General features: G+C 48.6%; 1 long non-coding RNA gene across 1 annotated transcript in view; it reads right to left on the bottom strand.

Moving 5' to 3' along the window:
• Positions 1–18,342, bottom strand: part of LOC142029544 (uncharacterized) — a 106,310-nt gene extending 87,968 nt beyond the window's left edge. The window contains exon 1 of the long non-coding RNA XR_012649952.1: positions 18,215–18,342. This is a non-coding gene — a long non-coding RNA (uncharacterized LOC142029544). The remainder of the gene's footprint in view (positions 1–18,214) is intronic.
• Between the last annotated feature and the right edge of the window lie 496 nt (positions 18,343–18,838).

The raw sequence follows: 18,838 nt of genomic DNA, 5'->3' as shown, positions 1-18,838 counted from the left end.
TTATGTCCTTGGACTTGAATCGATTGGGGGGAAAGCCAGGGAGCGGGGCCTCCTTTCCCCCAGTACCACCACGGTGCCCTGCAAAACCAAGTGCATTGGGGTTCAACAGCTTGCCCAAAGGATGAGGGCTGCAAAACATGGAGTACAGAAGTATCTGAAAGACCTTCCTCCGGGTCCACTCCCAAAATCACTATGTTCCCAGGCTGCCACGCATCTGTGAGGTCCCTGCTTGCACTACCCCACTCTTCTCAGAAAGACCAAGTAAGGGCACCCAAGCAAGCTTGAGATGCCAGGTGAGAACCACTTCACCTTCTCCAGCACGAGAGGCTGGACAAGCAGGGTATCAATAAAACAGGGTGAAGAAGTGGCAGAGAAATTGCTTTCCCTTATAGAGCTGTACAGGGAGAAGCTACAAAAGCATTAACCCTTTTCCAGGCTCCTGCAGGTGGGATTTTTGAGCCTGAAAGCCAGAAACAAACATCAGTAAAGGCAGGAAGAAGAATGAAGGGGGGGGGAATCTCTTATCTAGATGAATTTTTTTACTTAAGGCTATTTCTGTTCTGTGTGCTCTAGAGGAAACCACTGACTCAAAGTGCAGTCTTCATCCTTTCCACACACTCTTTTGAAGCTGAAGTTCATATCTCCTGACCCAGCGTGGAGGTACCTCATTCTCCTCCTGCTCTCCGCACCTCCCAGGACCAGACTCTGCACGAGCCAGATATATAGTTTCAGCCAAAAGAATGAAGATCAACAATTAAGATTCCACCTAAATACCCTCTTCTTTAAAAAACAGCTTTTAGATTAATGATTTAAGACAACCAGCTTCAAGACTGAATTTACTGTATGGAGGTCAACCCAAGTTCCACCAATGGATGTTGATGTCCTACAGGGCACCAGGTAAGCTGACATATTTTCATGTTTAAAACCACACCCTGGAAACAGCGTTTCTGCTGCATGGAAAAAAAAACAGAAGTGCTTTAATGGCTTAAGGATCCAGTAAAACTAACTGGTTCAGAGGGTCTCACATCTTCTGCAGAGAGAAGCCTACACTGTCACAACCAAATTATCGGTTAACGTTGCCTTGTTTTGCAATAAAACCCAGCTGCAATATTGCTTTATATCGTGGGGAGACAAGCACACCTAACGCCAGGGTTGCTTATGCTTCCAGTTAGCCTTGACAGTAAAATAAAGAACATTAATCCAAATAACATTTGCTGGAAAGAGCTCTCAAATGTACTTAAGGGTTTCTAAACCTTATTTCCTTACCCAGATTACCACGTCCCTTATATAAGTGCTGGTGACACTGCAAGTTAAGTTACCTGTCTAGAAGAAAAGACACCTCACCCTTACACAGCCACAGGTCACCTACACCAAGGGGGAAGGCAGCAGGAGGTATTGACAGAAGGACAAACACTGACTCCAAACGGACAGGCAACAGCTGGGAGAAGACAGGCAGCAAAAAACGAAAGGAGGACAGAAGGTATTTATGAGTGTGAATCACACATTTTCCCAGACGTCTTTCCATTAATGATGAATATCATAATTCCCCTAAATAATGCAAGGAAAATTTGTTTAATCATTTAAAGGCATCATCAATAATAAATACTTCAAGCTCCAGATGCTAACCTCACCGTTCCTCCCAGCTCAGGGGACTGTTTTAAGGAAAAGACTAAGGTCGCTGTCACTTCTTAATTTTGGAAAGATGCTTCAGTATCAGTCAGGAGAATGAAGTACCCGAGACCGAGGAATGGAAATCCGAGCATGCGCAGACCCTGCGCGGTGTAAAAGCTCTTTACACCACGGCTGCCACTCCTGAGCGATAAAGCAGCAATAAAAGTGCAGTTCTTGTTTACTCAGGCAAAGTGTGTACAAGCAGAAGCATGCACCGAGACAGCTAGGGCCAGTTAAGAGAAGAGCCCTGTCCGTCTGCCAGGAGAAGGTCCCCCACCAAGGACCCACGAGGATAAGGAACGGGGCTGCACCGGCGGCAGCGCGTCCATCACCTGCAGCACAGCAGGCGCGAGGGCGATGCCACCTCTGAGGGGTACCCAGCTGCTACGCCAGCACCACCACCAGCATCTGGACGAGAAGGAGAAAACGATGCATGCCGCCTTCCAATACTGGATTTGTCAGGAATGAAGAGCAAAAGGAGATTTAAGAGCTTTGAGCTGCGTTGATTCAATGCTGCCTGCAAAACCCACCACGCATCCAGGAGCATCCTCTACAGCGCCAGAAAATCGGGACAGGTTTCCCAGCTCATCTTGACCTGGGCACCCATCTTGACTCTGAGCCACCCGCCACCTCACCTGCACACAAATCACAACCTCCCCGAGGTGCGGACTGTCTCGACATGATGCTCTGTCCTGATGAAATCATAATCCCAAGGGCCGCTGCTGCCACGGCAGTCCCAGCCACTGAAAACAAAGGCAATGGATAAGCTGTGTGGGACTGGTGGGAAGAGCTATGGGCCCGTTTGGGGATGTTCGACTCACAGTATGGAAGAAGGGAGAGGAAAAAGAGGTCAAAACCCAAAATTATGGGGACACCATGTTTCCAGAATGGTGGCACATTTTCCAGAAAAGCCTTTTCCCTGCAAATACAGGAGGGATTCAGGAAGCAGGGGAATAAATCTGCATAAAACTGGCATAGTTTTGACTTCCAAAGTCATATTCTGCCATCCCCAAAATAAAAGTGGGTTGACTACCAGCAGAGAAGATGGAAACCCAACTGCACAGCGCAATCACAAGCATGCAGTGCCTCACAGCGAGGAAACCCGGCCTGCTGCCTCTGCCAAATTTCTATCAGGGGTTGGGGTGGGACAAAACATTTGTGCCACCAAATCATGATTTGCATTGTTTCAGCTTTTCTCTTTTCCCTTCGAGTCACTCTTCCAATTCAGAATCTGTACTATTTTAAGCAACTCTGCTAAAAAAAACAGGATTTAATGCCTGTTTGGGCTGCCCATAAAAATCTTTTCCACTGGAACAAAGATTTCAACCTGTGACTCAAAATGAGTTTACAATGGGGGGCTGATTATCAAGAGGACCAGAATATCCTCTTATTAGAAAAATGTTCACTGGGCTTTCCTGAACTTTACACGGTGGTATTAATTCAACGGCTTATTTAGTTGCATGCAGGCGATACCGGTTGTCTTTGACACAGGGAATAAAATATATGTATTTTATAATACAGAAAAAGAGCAGGTATGTGTGTGTGAATGTGTGGTATGTGTACCCATACATGCACATACATGCATGAACACACACATCCTTCTGATTATTGCCAACAAGAGATATAGGAAAGAAAAACACAAAATCACAAAAAACAAAGGTTGGAAAGGATCAAAGGATGCACTCCACCTGCTTGCCTCAAGTAAAACAAGCCTAATTAAGGCACTTTTTTTTAATTATGATTATTTGTCTATTACGGTAGCAAGCATCGTGGGGGAAAATCAGGGCCCTATTTGTATGAGTCCTATGCAAATACTTAAGGCAGTTTGGAAGAGACGTACAGTCTGCTACGCTTAGTAACTGATGTAAACCCATAAGAGTGCCCTATATTCATCTCAGCTTAAACCTACTTTCGTAAAGACTTATTTCTATTGGTACCATATTTATTTGCAGAAAACTTATTTTCAAAAGGTGGGGAGGCACACAGGCTGGGCAGCAGCCCAGGCAGAGGTCCCTCCACAGCCCAGGTCTGGGGATGCCCATCCCCGCACCATCCTTAGGAAGCATTTCCCAAGCTCTGCTCGTTTTTTGAGGCTGGATCAGCTCCAACAGCCCCTCATCCCAGGCCTGCCTGCGCACGTCCCCGGGACGAGCTCTGCCCCAAAGCCTTGCACCGGGTGCTGCGCAGTGCCACCTCCCTGTGCAGGCAGAAACCCTGCCCTTGCTGAGGAAGCAGGGAGGTGAAAGCATGCGTAAAATGCCCTGCTCCCTCTTACTCAGCAGGGCAGATTAGATTTTAAGGCAACGAGTCATCAGGGATGAGCCTACGAACTTGGCTTTACACATGTCAGAGCAGCATCGTATAATAGAGATGTCTCTCTCAATCCTGCTGACCCGGATCTGAACCAGCACCCATGAAGGAGAAGCTTTGGAAGGTTTCCTAGCCCGTTTTTTAGGTCCTGGAGCCAACAGCTAGTCACAGTTTGATCTCCTGGCAAGCAGAGAGAACATATCCAACAACTACATCCAAGTTTAAAAAAAAAAAAATTACCTTGGGGAACAGAGCGCAGTGTAAAACTCTTATTTACGCATTTTCTGGCTGCATTCATCAGCAGAATTTACTGGAAAAACTGAAAAGCAATCATCATTTTACAAGCATGTTTTGCTTCATGCGGTTCCTGCACCCAGTTTTACATGGAAAACGTCAACAAGGTGACATGAGCCAATTGCCTCCCCAGGCAGCTGCAGCGTGCGTTCCTCTCGCCATGGTAAAAACCCACCTCTCAGTTTATACACGGTGCAATAATTATTTTGCTAATCACAGGCTGCTCTGCGCTTCTCAACCCAAATTATTATTATTAGAGCTGGCTCAGCTGTAAATGCGCCTGCTTTCCAAACACAGGGTACTCGGCTGAAGAAGAGGAGGGGGGAGTTTAATCCATCACTGGTTACAGCGTAAGGCAATGAATGGCATTCTGGCATGTAATTTCTTTCAGCGGGAAAAATAACATCTTTCAGGAGGTTTTCCATTTTGAGTTAGCACAGAATCACCACAAAAAGAAAAAAAAATACTGGGTAAGGCAACATAACACATACTATGGCCTTCTTTCAATTCACCAGCTATATTTATCTCTCAACTGCAGCGTAGAAACATACTTCACTTAGAAAAACTTTTAGCTGCTTAAAAGCGACACTCAAGTAGCAAAGGCCACACACTTAGATACTGGGGGGGGGGAGAAAGAAAAAAGATTTATTTGTTTAGATGCTGTAAGCTAGCTGAAATCTGCCACCTACAACTCATCACCAAGCCCTCCAGAAGGCAGGCATGACTTGGGCACAAGCCAACCTGACCTTGAAATGTTTTGGTAGAAAACTGCTCATATGATCTGGCTACTTTTTAGCCATCTATTTCACTTTCACCCACTTTTTTTTTTCTTTTTTTTCCTGAAACATCTGCCTTTGATCAGGGCCAAGGACAGGATGCTGGCTAAGAAAAACACAAGCATCTGCCCCAGTATAGCAAGTCTACCGTACTTGAGCCCAAAAATGTGGGACCAGCAGCATCGCAAGCCTCACCATCAAACCTGGCACCACCTGCACGGTGACAGCTCTGCCATCAGCAGATGACTTTTAAAAATGATTTTTCCCAGCTGTCTGCCACGCTACCTCAGGCACAACTTGCTCCTTACTGTTTCCAAGGCAAGGTCCTCTGCATCCCCCCCAAGTCAACCAGTGTCATTCGGGGTCCCATCCCGAAGGCTGCAGCCACTACAGAAGTTCAGGTGCTATCGCTGCGTGCGGTGGACTGACAGCACCAAACTTGTGAGCAGACAAACAGCCCACTGCCGAGCCAAACTAAACCAGGGCGAAAAAATCCCATTTGGGCATGCGAGGGAAATAGGATCAGGCCCGAGTGACTTGAAAATAGCAAAACACCCTAACAATTGGCGCTAAGTGATCCCTGAGTGCAAGGGCCATCAGCAAGATCAAGTTATGAGCATGGCCTGAAATAGCCTCTTGTCCAAGGGGGCTGATGGGAGGGGGCGGATGGCACAGGACACCGGCACCACTTGTGAAAGCAGACTGCATTGCAGAGGGGGGGGCAGAAAAAAAGGAAGGAAAAAAAAGTGAAGTCATCCTGAATGAAACATGACACTGAGTGTTCACATTTCATTTAAGAAGCCTCACATATTATCATCAGTGACATGAAGGAGAAGGTCTGGAGTTCGGTTTCTGTTTATTCACCTTGATGATATCCCTTAAAATTTTCTGCTCAGGTTACATCTTCCCAAGAACAACAACAACAAAACAATCTTTCCATCTACCTGAAGGAAAGCCCCCTCCACAGATCTGCTTGCCTAAAGCCGTGCTCAGCAGAGCTCACCCGGCCTGACCTCGGTGGAGCGTGAGCTGGGCACCTTCAGGAATTGCCACCCGTCGAAGAAACCGATGCCGCAAACCCGGGCTGGGAAGCATCGGCTTTCCAGCACGGGAAATGCAGTGCTGAGTCCTGGGATTTTTTTTCGGGAAAAAAAACCAGCTGTGCAAGCAAAGCCACCCAACCAACTCGCTTGCTGCAAGGCTGATGCAGCCAAGAATAAAATGTCTGCTGTCAAGTGATATCGAGCGTGTTCTTTAGATCACCAACACCAAAGCGCTTCCTGATTTCAGATCCCTCCGTTTCTCTAATCGGAAGCAGTCGAAAAGCTCGGCTTTATCATCTACGAGTCAACCAAAGGCACTGCGCTTCGCAGGGCTCACTGCCTGCACAGAAGTGGGAAGCGCTGTGCTGGACGTGCCCCCAACTCCATTTAAAATCCCCCCTGCTCCCAACGCTGCCTGCCCGATCTCCCCAGGGCAGCATTTTCTTACAGGGATGGGGATTGCTCAAGTCGAGCCATCCCCAATGCATGCACAAACCCACCCGCTCAGCTGCCCACGTGCCCAAAATCCCTCTGCCATCCGGACCTGGCAGCCCTCGCGGGACCACCACAAACTGGGGCCACTTCCCTCCGGAGGGCAGAAACAGGGTTGAAACCAGGTGGAAAAGCCCTGGGCTCACAGCAAGCCAGAAGCCTACAAAAATTTAGCAGCAGAAAGGTAACAGCAGGAATGCAGAGCCTGCGCTTCCGAGTGCGGACTGCAGCCGCCGAGGAAGGGCCATCACCAAGCCTGGGGTAGAGGGCAGGAGCACTATGGCCATTAACCCCAATTTTACTCTTAGCCATCAGGTCTGAGAAACACCTACTCGGCCACGCCAGCTGCAATCCAGAGCAGGCAAGGGAAGCCAAAACTGTCAGGTCAAGACTCATTTCGACAGAAGGGAAATGAGAGCAGCTCCGACTCCCTTATTCCTTTTTTTCAAGAAATAAGGGGCACAGCTGCGGCCGCTCCTCAGGCCGTGAACTCCCGGGGTGTGCAGAGACGCTAACAGGGTGCTTGGCCAACCTGCCCCAGCAAGAGAAAGGAGGAGCCACACAGAAGAGAAATTATAAATCAACTTGGAGCAGAAACAGGTGGACAAGAAGGTAAAGAATGAAAAGCCAGAATAGGAAAGAAAGGGGAAAGAAGGTAAGAAAAAAAGGGAAATATGCCTAAGAAAATCACCACAGGCATAAAACTCAAACGTGAAGTGAAACAGAAAAAGAGAAGTGGAGGGCAACTGGGAGGAGGAAGCAAAGTTAGAGCTAAACAGGCAATGATGCCTTCACACATATGTTTGTATATATATAAAATTACATATAAAAGTTACTTGGACATAGATAGATATATACACACACACACAAGTAGAAAAACTGGGCCATGCTTTTATCCACATTGCCCTGAATAAAAGCAAAGACTTCACCCCTGGCCACTGGCTCTGACAGGTCAGCACAGTTTTCACCTGCACAGGGATGCTTCTGTACATTTCTTGTACCGAGCTGGCTCCCACATTTACTGCTGTTCAGAGCTTAAAACCACACAGAAGCCATGTAAGAAAATTCACGCTACAGCAGCACATTTATGGCCATCACGTCTCCATCGTGTGCACAGATAGCCACAGATCCCCAGGAAGAATATCAGTGCTATTAGTTTTTGGCATTACATATAGCACCACCAGGAGCTTGAGATACCAAATATGTCTGTGCCGGACATTACATAAAAACAGGATAGAAAGGCCAGTCTCTGTCCCAGAGACCCAATGACCCAGGGTAAAACCAAGATATAGATAGAAAGTACAAACAAATAAGGCAGGCTGACCAGAGTGGAGCAAAAGACATTCCAAAGGAGATACCATCATCCCACCATCCATGGCAATCCTGGATGGGCACATCTAACAATCCTGCTTTAGACAGGAAGCCGGGAAGGGGTCAACCACAACAGAGCACAAGCGGAGACCCACCCATTCCCTGTTCTCCGAAATCCCACTTAAACCACTAATGGTGGTTTAAGATCCCCCATTACAGAAAAAAACAGTAGTAAGTAGTAACCCACATCAGAACCACCACATCCATCAAACCATGCAGAGAACAACCCCTAACTAACGTGGCCACAATGTCCATCGTGATCTTGACTTCACAGTTCCTCTGCTGACTGCTGGTTTGTTTAAATATCATGTTTTGGGACATACAAAACAGATGCAGACCAAGAGTTTTACATGAATTAATTTGGAATCTATGAGCCCAACCACAGGGTGATAAAGGAGGCAATGTAATTTAAAAAAAAAAAAAACCACAATAATTTCACATTTAACACATCTGCTACATAAAACAGCTTGCTTTAACCTGTTAATATGACAGGGTGTTACAAACCAGTCTAGCGTCTGCAGAAAATTCCTGGTAATTAACCCTAGTTTGAACGGGGTGAAGAGATGAAACAGAGGGCAGAGTTAAGGATGTCTCGGCACATGCCTCAATCCTGCTATTTCCTAACTTTTTCTGTATTCTGAAAAGGCTCAAATCACTGCAGGTAACTGGAATTACAGTCAAATGTATTTTCCTCAACTCTCAGTTTAAACAGTGCAGTCGTCACCAGACTATCTTTTGGGTACTGTATTAAGCGATGAACTAACATCTGATACATGTTGTTTCTCCTCTTTCCTCCAACCCAGCCATGGAGGGTCTTGTTTTCTTTGTGTGTTCCTTAACTGCCTTTAAACATTATACAAAATGTTGCTATATATGTTTAGAAAAAGGACCTTCAGTTGAATGTACCTTGCACGCACTTGGAGCAGAATACGATGAGGTTTGTGGTGGTCCTTATCTCCTGGGGTTGCCCAGTCCATGTGAAACTGGACCCTTATAGAGCAGAGCTTCATTCCCCTGCAGAGAGCTCCTAAGGTCTTTGGCACAAAGCTTTAAGCAGTCTTTCTGCTACCTGAGGCAATACAGGGCGCACCCTAACAAGAGAACAAAAGACCTCAAAACTTTGTATTTCCAACAGAAGCCAGCACAGAAAGACATCGCAAGCTGCCCATGCAGCGGCGGAGACGGGCTGCAGCTCTCTGGACTGGTTGGAGCTTCCTTCACTTGCAGGCTCCCTACACACGTGGGTCATTGCTGTGGTCAAGCCAAGATGCAATGACAGACCAAGACCACGACTCTCTCCAGGAAGATGGGGCTGCACCTCCTGACCAGCCAAAGATGACAGAAACACCAGAAGAGCTAGAAAAGAGCTTATCACCAGAAGAAATCCAACAGAGCTCCTAACCCACCAACTCAACTGACCGGCTGTGGACAGGTACCACCAGCCAGCAGAGCATGGCAGAGGCAGACTCTTCAACCCCTTCCTCACGCTCTTCTGCACTGCTGGAGCTCAGAGAGCTGTTCCTCACCAGGGAGCCCACAACGTCCAAGAACTCGGCTCCCTGGCAGCAGCTGGGTGCAAAAAGCTTAAAGAGAGCTATGGATCATCTTCACGCTGGGGTCACCTGAGCCTGGCCGCGTCACCTACTGCAAGGCCACCTGGGGCTCCAAGCGTGAAGACTGGTGGGAGGAGGCAATCTCATCGCCTCTCCTGTGGTACCAGTCACCCCAAAGGGCTCAGACGTGACTTCAAGCTCCTTCTGCTGGAGCCACCGTGGCCTGCCACCGTGGAAGGAGGTCCGGAGCCTCTCTGGGCAGAGCCGCTCTGCCAGCCAAGCCTCCGGTGAAACCGCAGCTGCACGAGCTCAGCCTTAACGCTTGCCAACTTCTACAGGGCATCGAAATCCCTTAATATCTTCAAATGAAATATTAACGTTATAAGCAGCTATTTCATGGGTCCACAGGCTTTTGTCACGCCTCAGGGAGGCCTTAAACAGATTTAGCCCAGACTTCAAGACTTTCTAGAAAGCGTGGCTCCCAGGATCCCACCACACCAGCCCCAACCCTGACGGTATCTCGTAGCTTCATGAGCTTCAGCTGTCTTTCTGCTGCCACAGTGGAGGTAACAGCATTTCTACCTGCTCAGCATCCAGATTTTCCAAGCAGAACAAGATGCAGGTGTTTGTCACTATGAATATTAGCCCTCCTAATATTATTAGAAGGAGGTGAAATGCATCAGCAAGACCAACTGAAAGCTCTTCCAGTCACGGTGGATCAGCACAAGTGACTGCAGGTTGTTTAATCCCTCCCATACCACCTTGTTCCATGAGGCAGCGTTACCAGTTAATTAACAGATGGATGTACAGAACTGAAATCCTGTTTGTTGTAATTTGTCTCACAAAAGTACCCAAGAAAAATACTCACTAAATTTACTAAAAACATCCTGCAAAATAAGGTCTTTGCTAAAAGTCTCTTAGATGATCAAGATTTACAAGGAAGACAAGGACACCGGGTACCACGAGTGGTGTACGGGGATTACCACCAGGCCATATAATGTTATGCCTGATGCTAATGGACATCTTGAGTTCTGAACAGGCTACAACCTGTCTCAAAGATAGTTATACCCAAGTTACCACCCAGTAACCTGTAAATTGTACTTGACACACTTATCTTTAAAATTAAAATTCTAAAATTACCACAAGCCTCCCTTCCCCTTCTCCTCCTCTGTATGAAGAATGGCCATCGACGGTGCTATGGAAGATGAAAAGCCAGTACTCACTCAGTTAGCTAGGAGCTAAGAAAGTCTTATTTCCAGACCTTCAACACTTGCACTTGCAACAAAGAGCTACTTGGTGCAAAGTTTTCAAAAGCATTTTTCCTGTCTAGTTGTGTTGGTTGCAGCCACTAGACCTCCCCCTCAAAGACAGCAGCCTACGGCAGTCCCCATTGCCATTTCCGACCATGTCAAGCAGAAGTACAGAACCTCAACCATTTCTCTGACGCTCTGAGGGTCCACCTGACATCAGGGCTCTACCGTCCTACACTGTGAGCAACTGCACGAAAGGCAGCATCTTCTCTGACATGTTCACAGATGAAACAGGCAAGCAGAAGAGTGGAAGGGCGAGAAGAAGAAATGGCTTGCCAAGGGCAGAGCCCCCAAATCCTACCCACAGCAGAGCACTGGGAACCCCATCATCTCTCCAAGCCACTTGTAACAAGCAGGACTGGTGGGTCTTAATACTAACTACCCAAGATAAGGAAAATATTTCAAGATTAATTTCTCACTACTTCAGCGTCTTGGACTGCAAAGAGCAGCATCTTCCTTCCCCTCTGAACGTGCTCATCTCAATCGCATTTATTTACTCATCTTGTGCATTCATGAAACCAGGGCCTCCTTCCATTTTGTTCCACAAATGGAGACTTGAAGCTCAGTTTTTGAATTTTTCCTCAGCTACCACAGAAACAGAAGTGCTAGTGGGAAGAACCCTCTGGGGTCTCCAGTCCAACCTCCTAGCTCGTAAACAAGGCTGATTATTTTTCTCCGTAACATCAAACACACATACTTTTTTGTTAGTATCTTCATATAATCTAACAGCAGCCTTTTTAACGTTTAAGAAAAATGTAAAGCTTTGCCCACCCCACCCCCAAAAGCAAACCAAGAAGCACCAAAGCCAGATGTGAGATACCTGTAAATCAAGATCCAGCAATTCACATAGCAAACACAATCATCTAAAACCCGTGAGTAGCATCTCAATTGCCTGTGATGCAGCACGAAGCTTTTGGCCTTTGCTCCCCCCCATGATCATTTCTGGGAAAGTGTATTTCAGACTTTCCTACTCTTATGAAGGAGGAAAAAAAATAAACAACCCATTTTTATTTAAATAGGGCTGGAAACATTACTAAATCTTTCCAAAAGGATGTATGGTGGCTTTTTGCTCCGAGTGCTAAATTACAGGTCATTGCACTGATAGGTGTGACTACCTATTTACAACATCAGCTGAAGCATAAAAGGGTTTTGGTACACAACATCTAGAGACTGCTATAGCATGACTACATTAATGTATAATAAACTTTACATCTGCAACACAGCTAATATAATAATAATGATAGTGATAATGATGAGGAGGACAATAGCAATAATAATAATAATAATAATTAATAATAATGGTGTTATCAAACTTTAATATTAGCAAAGACAGACCCATGCTAGACCTTTTCCCATGCAGAGGAAATGTAACGTAAAGGGTTTAAGCACAGCCTGGGCTTTGGCCATTCCCCCACATCCCACATGCTGAGGCATCATCCCACGGCTGCTGTTTCCACCACGTAAACCAGCACACAGAACACATTGTGTACGTCAGCGCTGCACCACTGCCAGGGACAGCAATACCCGATCCAACACCAAACTACAAGGACACAGCACCTGGCTGAAAGCTGCCCAGGAAAAGCCACCTTTCCTAAACCTACACAGGCAGCAACGCTCTAGCCTCTTGCACCGCTCGTTTCTTGCACAGCCTGCAAGCCCCTTCCACTTGTGCATTCAGGGCTCACTCCCTACCTGGGGCAGGGAACTGCGCAAGGCAATGCAATGCATTTTATTTTAGCTGGGATTTTGCTCAGCTGACATTTTCAAGAATAGATGGTTGCAATATGATCAAATCTAGGCCTCAAAATACAAAGTGTTAACCAAGAGTCACAGGTTGTTGCTTTTAAAAAAAAAAATACTCCTAAGTTGGATTTTTCTTCTCCTTTCTAAGTTACTGGCAATAGCTCCCCAACCCCAGCTGAGATTTATACAGGACCTCACAGGATGCTGCCCCTGCAGCACTGATGGAAAGATCAAAACTTTTAGTTCTCCTGACTCGGAGGAAAAAAGCGAGGCAAGGAATCTCTTAAATCCAGCTGTTGGGATTTCAGGAAAGGCACAAAATGTCCTGAGACCAAAGGCAAGCAGTACATAAGCGTGCAGCAGAGGGGCTGGCCCGTACCTGCTTCTGGATGACTTTGAACCTGTAGCGTTTGCTACCTTGCAAAAATCCCCTGACGCAGAAGAGCTTGCAGCAGTACTAATGCGATGGCTTCTACCAGTGCAAGGAACCAGGATGCTGCATCCACACCAAAGGCGTTACTGGCATGACGTACCCTTAACCAGCTCAACTCCACCAGTAAAGCTAAAGTGCAGACCAGGCGTCCAACCAGCAGTTATCCAGGGAAGCCAGGCAGCAGAGAAAGGGCATTCAGAGAAAGTCAGGGAGAAGCGGACTGGACTGTAGGTACCAGCTAGATGGAGGGAAGATGATGGTGGGTGGTGAGGAGGACTGCACCAGAGTTTTCCACCCTAAAATCCCTGCACTGCCCTGCTTCAGAGCCTGGGGGTTCCCAGCACAACCCGCACTGTGCTGAGGGCCTCCACAAGCTGCTTAATAAACTACGTGACGGGATGTTATTTCCCTCCCACCCACCTCTGCTCTCCACTTGCCCCTAAGGAAGCAGCCTACAGCTCAAGGCACTGCTCTTGCGGTAGGGACCTCCTCTCCCCAAAACAGAGAGAACCTTTTGGGGCTTCCTTTAGGCTTCTCTGCCATTCACTCCTACCCCCAGGAGAGGAGCTGGGTCCCGTGCCTGGACAAGCCCCCAGCCTGTAGGTGAGAACCCGTGTGATTTCATCCTCTCCCCTCGGGAAGCTCTCAAAGTCTTGCAGCTCTTGGCCGCACACACGTTTTGGTATGGGGTATTCCTGACCGAGGCATGGAAAAGAGGTGACAAAGCTGTCTTCCAAAATATCTCATGCAAACACACAGTCCTTATGGGGCTTTGGGCTGCTATTTCTCACCAGGATGCTCCGCACGCCCCAGCTCAGCGCAGCTCAGCCCACTCTCCAGCAGTGCAGGCTGGCTCCCAGCGCCCACAGAACCCAACCTCATGGTGGGGGGGGGTATGGTCAAACCTCCCCCCTCCCATCAAGGGACTTTCTAATGAGCTAATTTGCAGGAACATACCCAGTAATTTTTATACAAAACTTCTACCGATTTTTCCGACTCAGGTTTTAAGGCAGAAATGACAGAGAGAGAATCTGCCCCTTCTCTTGGCAATTTGTTCCAGTGGCTAATCACCCTTGCCATTACAGACCTGTGCCATAATTTCTAATTTGAATTATCTGCCCGGCACTGGTTCTAGCTCTGCCTGTCACTGCTGCATTCGAGAGCCCTTTACTGCCTGATGTACTATACCAGCAGCAATTCACGGATCATTTTCCTTTTGAGGCGATGGGGGATGCAACCATAGTACCTGCGGACAAATATAAGATATCAATAGCAGTGAAGATGTGACAGCACAGGCATCGGAGTGGGTGGGACAAACCTGCCTGGAAACCCTGGGTGATACTCAACCAGCCCCTGATTTGCAGGATACAGCTCCACATCGATATACACATTCGGACCTTGATTTCACATAAAGAATGAAACCACCCCAGGATGCATTAAAAGGCATTTAGATCACACAGATCTGGATGCTTGCAAACCATCCAGACCACTCCACATGCCCGTCCCGTCCCTGTGTTTGTGTCACCCTGCAGACTGCTGTCCTCAGCTGAGCGGAGCTGACGCACCAGGTAACCATCTCGCTACTTCTCGTCTGTCACCCTTGGGGTGACGGGGAAAAAAGCACCACCAGCAAGCCCCGTCCTAAACAACCTCTGGCATTTGCCAGAGAGAGAACTGAGGAAAGACTCAGGAACGCTGCTTTATCACAACACTGATAACTCCAAAAAACGCTGTCCTCCGCTGAGCTGTACCAACAAGGGAAGCAAGCAGCAGGCACTGCATCTCCCGGTATAAATAAACCATGTGCCGACGTACAGCGGTATTGCTTGCCAGGGCACTAAGCACTTTGCTACATAAGAAGACGGACCCGCTCAGGAACAGATCCAGCTGTGATGAGGGAAAACATGCCCCATACCCAGTGCTAATGCGTCCAAGAGACGGATTATGTCTTTATTCCCTCCTCACTCTTCATAAATCTCACCAGGAACTGTGCAGATGTTCAGTACTAAAGATACCAGCCAGCGAGGAGACAGAAAATAACACACGGTGCTTCAAAATAAGATCTGTATCACCTTGCTGCAAACAGGCAAAAGCTTCCTGACCAGGTACGCATCTTCCTCTCCACCAGTTCGGTCTGCAGCTCTGCACCCTTCTTGGCTCACAAAGACGGACCTCAAACCACGCCGCCGTCCCCTCGGCCAGCAGCGGGGGCTCAAGGCAACGTGCCCACCACCTCGGCCTCTCCAGCAGCAATGCAGAGAGAAGATCAGCACAGAAGCTCCGCTGTGGGGCTCTGACAGACCCACTTGCATTGCTTAACCGATGGGTATACAGCTGCAGTGCACTGCTCCAAGCCACAGTGCACTGCACCACAGGTACCTAACATCAGCCTTTTCTAAATTCATGTACTGGGAGCAAAATACAAATCCCCAGCATTCCCACAAGCAGCAGAAAACACCTCCCAGGTCACAAAAAACAGCATTTCCCCTTCCCATGGCCTGCCAGCGCTATTGTCTGCACAGAGCAATGGGGGGGAAAAAAAAATATGTTTTTTATTACGATGTCATACTTGTAAGCCCTACCTTGCAATTCCTAGTAGAGCCGCACCAGCATAATGACAGAAAAAGCCTGAAGAGGCCTGTAGAAAAACAGTGATACTGTAATAACCCACTGAACATCTTCAGCTGTGAAAGGTGACAAACGAACACAAGATGCACCGATATCTTAAAAGTATACAGATATACAATTATTTTTGCCTAGCCTTGCTCCACAACATCGGCACTATGGGTCGCTTCTCCTGCCAGTAATTCCTTGTATGAAAGTTAAGAGAAATATATACAGCCAGGAAGCATAAGATGTCTTTGTAAAGCATTCTGATTAAAAACAGGAAGATACGGTTCAAATCTTGCACAGAAGTAAGCATAAGCTCCAATTTTAGCAGATAAAGTCCTTAATTAAACCAAAACCTATGCTTTGGTTCAGCAGGGGCACAGAGAGATAACACCGCGACTGCAGAGCTGCACAAACACGCTGCGCTGTCAGAAGACACAACTCACCATCATCTCTGAAAGCTGTGTGCTCCTACCAAAGTTATATTCCAAGCATGCACGTTCACCCAGGGAGCCAATATTCCATTTTACCAACTAATTGAAACACACGGTTCGTTTCTGCAACAGATGGGCCTTTCAACGGCGGCAGGCCTAAACCCTTCCTTATTTTCGCTATTGCAGAATTGCTCTGATGTTGCGTGGACATCAGGGTGCAGATGCAAAAGATGTAAAATCCTTCGGGCCCTGCCGAGGCAGAGAGCTGGCACTGCTCTCGCTGTCCCCATGCAGTCAGACCGGCACAGCCTCTCTCCCAGGGATGCTAGACGTATAGATGTACAGTGTATTTTACTCCTAACAGGTACAGAGGCATTCCCATTGGCTGACAAACTGCACCTGTACAACTAATTACCTTAACATAACATCACTTCAGATACACAAAGGCACGGCCAGATCATCAGAACTGTAACGACGCTAAGCTAGCTGTAAGCCAGACTCGTGACTTAATATTATGAGAGATAGGAGAGAGAAAAAAAAAGTTAAGAGGTGCAAAGTATATATAGGATCACTTGAAACTCCCTGGGGTGTGAACTGGCATTTATCAGAGATAGGCAGCACCTAGCACAAAAGAGCATCCGACTGGTCCCCGTGCTTGGAAAATACACATATTTATTAAATAATTTTAAAATCACAGTAGGCAGGAAACGGGATGTTTATGAGACACAACTAAGTATCGGCCTGCATCCTTATTTCTTACAGTGATGTCAACACTTCAGAGCTAGGTTTTTTTAATATCCTCGTATTTTACAACAACATTTATAAGTGGTCTTACGATAGTCCGGACCAGTTGGCACAAACTGACATTAGCGAGATTGTATTTCTGTTCGATGAAGAAATAAATACGCCCATTTCACAGAGCCGTAACGGGTACCTAATACCTCGTGTTCTTTGTATTTAGCAATGGCTAACATGCTCTAATATACCCCCAGAAAAGCCCTTTTGTTCCAAACCAATGACTTGCTCAAAGTGTATTTTTCAACGTGCTAGTAAAAAGGAACTAGCGTGAGGTTCACGACTCACTGTGTCTGACCATATACGTGGACAGGCGAACATGTCTAAACTTGTCAACTCGAATGGGATTAAAAAAGATCTCGCTGAAGGCCTCCAGCATCCCTCAGACACAATTATCGGTTCTGCTGGGATTTCTCCGCACGGCATTTTAAGACGCAGCAACCCAGAGTTTAACAGACGGAGACCCAAGTCCTAAAGCGCCCTGTCAATGAAAACATGTCGATATTATTCACATATAAAAATAAAACGCGGCCTACTGCAGCCGCGCCTGAAAGAAACCCACAGCCTTTTTTTTCAGGGAAAAGCGGCCTAAACCCCCCCCCCCTTGGCAGAAACGGCCCCCGGAGCCTCCGCAGAGTCTCGCTCCCCCCAGCTCACAGCGGGGGCAGCCCAGGCCGACGGCGGCCCGACCCCGACCGCTCGGCTCCGCGGATAAAAAGCCCCGCTCGCCCCGCAAACCCGCGCAACCTCCGCGCAACCGGCGCAAACCCACAGCCCCCGGCCCCCCAAACTCCCCCTCCCGGCCACGCGTTTTCCTCCCCCAGGCCTACCAAAAAAAATAAAGGAGGAGCGGGGTGGGCACCCGTTTCCCCCCTCTCCCGCGTCCCCCCGGGGCCGGAGGAGCCGCCGAGGCGGGCAGGGGGATGGGCAGGGGGGAGCCGTGTCATTTCGGAGCGAAGCCGCCCCCCCCCCCGCGCTGCCGGCCCTCGCCGCGGCCATTTATTGACGCTGGAAGGGCATCCCCAGCCCTTCGCCTCCCCGTCCGCACGGATTTCGGTTCGCCGGTGACTATTTTTAGCCCACCGTCGAGCCGGCCCTCTTAAATAAATAAAAATAAATAAATAAAATGCAACGCAATCCCCACCCCCACCCATCCGCACGAACCCCCGCGCCCAAGCTGCAAACTCCGCCGCGACCCGCAAGATCTCCCACCGGGGAGCCGCAAATTATAAAGCAAAGGGATGAGGAAGGCAAAACAAAAAAAAAAAAAAAAAAAAAATGGGGGGGGGGGGAAAAACCCAAACCGAACCAAAACACCCCAAACCACCTCCCCTCACCCCACCGCCGTTTGCTGCTGCTGCTGCAGCCCCGGTACTCACCGCGCTGCCCCTTCCCGGGAAAGGGTCCGCCGGGGCCGTGGCAGGGGCCGAGGAGCGCGGAGGGGCGCGGAAGGGGCGCGGAGCGGCGCGGGCCCCGCTGCCCATGTGCTCGCCCGAGCACGCGCTCGCCTCAATGGAACGTTGTGCTGGCGAGCGGCTCTGTGACGTCACCGCCCCCCCCCCCCCCCTGCCGCCGCCGCCGCCGCCGGCCGCCGCCGCAGCCCCGGGGGCAGCGCGCGCAAACGGCCGCCCCCGCGCTCCTGCCCCCGCGCAGCCCACGCACGCACCGCGCCGAAACGAAAATTCAAAAATTGAAATAAAAAAAATAAAATGATAAAACGGCGAGGGCGGCGGTGGCGCTCCGCAGGTGCGGGGGCAGCCGGCGCGGAGTGGGGGGGGGGGGTTGGGGGCTCGCTCGGACCGGCACACGCCACGGGAGAACGGGATCGGCTTCAGCATAAAGCGAGTGGGAAGGATCGGGAGCCCTTCCCTGCTGCTCTTCTGCTGGTTGTGACCTCGAGAGGTGCCTTCGGTCCCGTTTCTCCCGGGCTCCGCGAGTTTGCTCGCTCATGGGAATCACGGATCGCGACAAAGATCCCCCCCCCTCCCCTCCCCGAGGAGCAA

The sequence above is a fragment of the Buteo buteo genome, chromosome 3, assembly GCF_964188355.1.
Source record: "Buteo buteo chromosome 3, bButBut1.hap1.1, whole genome shotgun sequence".
Classification (NCBI taxonomy): Eukaryota; Metazoa; Chordata; class Aves; order Accipitriformes; family Accipitridae; genus Buteo; species Buteo buteo.
The sequence above is the reverse complement of the archived record's forward strand: the minus strand, read 5'-3'. Positions and strand labels throughout refer to the sequence as shown.